Here is a 1457-nt window from a genome sequence, read left to right as displayed (position 1 = left end):
GTTCGATGTGATGATGCCACACCGTCTGCCCCCCGCTTTTCAACACCCTAGCCCCCCTGCCCGTGGCTGGCGGGGTTCAGGGACCACTGCAGGGGGCGGCAGGCAGGGCCCTTTCCGGGGCAGGGGGTTGTGGCTGGCAGGGAACGAGCCCGAATCCATGTCGGGGGGGGTCACCAGGCTGGCTCCTGCCACGGTTATTCAGCCCAGTGCATCTGGAGGGGAGGGAGCACCTGTCTGGGGGCACCAGGGATCCAGCAAGCTGGGCTCCTTGTATGCCGCCGCTCCAGGCCCAGCCAGGAGGATTCATTCCACCCCCCACCTGGCCAAACCCACCCCCAGCACGCGTGCGTGAGCTGGGGCATGTGCTCTGCCCTCCCACTCCCCCTGCCCCCACCCCAGCTCCTCTGCTTCAGGCTGGGGCTTTCTGAACTGACACACCTCCCTGGGCTCCTCTTACCCAGCTCACCTGCACATTAGATCCTGCTCCCAGATGCCTTATGTGGACTTCTTGACTGCCCTGTAGGGCAGGATTACCCTCCAGCCATTCATGTATGGACATGCCATAAAGAACCACCCTGTAACACCCATTTGTAAAAACTGGAAAGGTTTTGGTTAGGGCTTTGCACTCACTGGAGATCCCTTGTGCTTCCCCAGCCATGTGCTGCTGCTGAGCCTCTGCCTATAACAGCTGCCCCCTGGTGCAGGGAAGGGGGTGGTGCCACCCGGATGGAGCTGCTGGCTGGGATGGGGAGAGGCCATAGCAGGGCCTCTACCAAGACAGGGAGAGCAGGGGCAGTGGGAGTGAGGCTGGGTGGGGGGAGGGGGGGTGCAGTAGGATGTGGGGTGCAGTCACAGGTGTCAGGGTGTGGGGTGAGTAGGGGAGCCAGGGTTGGGGGCCCGCACAGTGTACAACCGGTGCTGCATGCACTCAGGGCTGCTGGCCCCAGAGGGTTTTTTTAGTGATGATGTCAGTAAAAACATTTCTCTGTCAGTAAAAGAGTGTGAAGATTGGCAGTAAAAATAAAACCAAGGGCTTTCGCTGGCAGCTGTAGGAGGGAGGTGGAAGTTGGAGGGGGAGAGTCGGGGGGCTGATCTGGAGCTGTTGTGTTGGCTCTGGGTGTGTGAGCGTAAGCTGGGGGTTGCAAAGTGGGGGGGGGTGTATATATGTGTGTGAGTGAGGGTGATCTCTGCCTGTGTGTGTGTGGGTGGGTCTCATCTGGCCATGTGTGTATGTATACACCTACGTGCCAGATCTGAGCTTGCATGTGTCTGTGTGTACAGAAAGCTGCCAGGACCCCCCTCTACCCCCCAGCCCTCACTCCCCTGCCAGAGCAAGGCGAGAACCCCGGCATCCGGGCTTCCTGCCCAGGACCCCACATGCATCCATCTGCCCCACGCCCTGTCCTTGGTTCAATGCACTTTATTTTAGCATCTCCCCTCCACGCACTTCCCCGTCA

The sequence above is a fragment of the Alligator sinensis genome, unplaced genomic scaffold (genome assembly GCF_000455745.1).
Source record: "Alligator sinensis unplaced genomic scaffold, ASM45574v1 scaffold1083_1, whole genome shotgun sequence".
Classification (NCBI taxonomy): domain Eukaryota; kingdom Metazoa; phylum Chordata; order Crocodylia; family Alligatoridae; genus Alligator; species Alligator sinensis.
The sequence above is the reverse complement of the archived record's forward strand: the minus strand, read 5'-3'. Positions refer to the sequence as shown.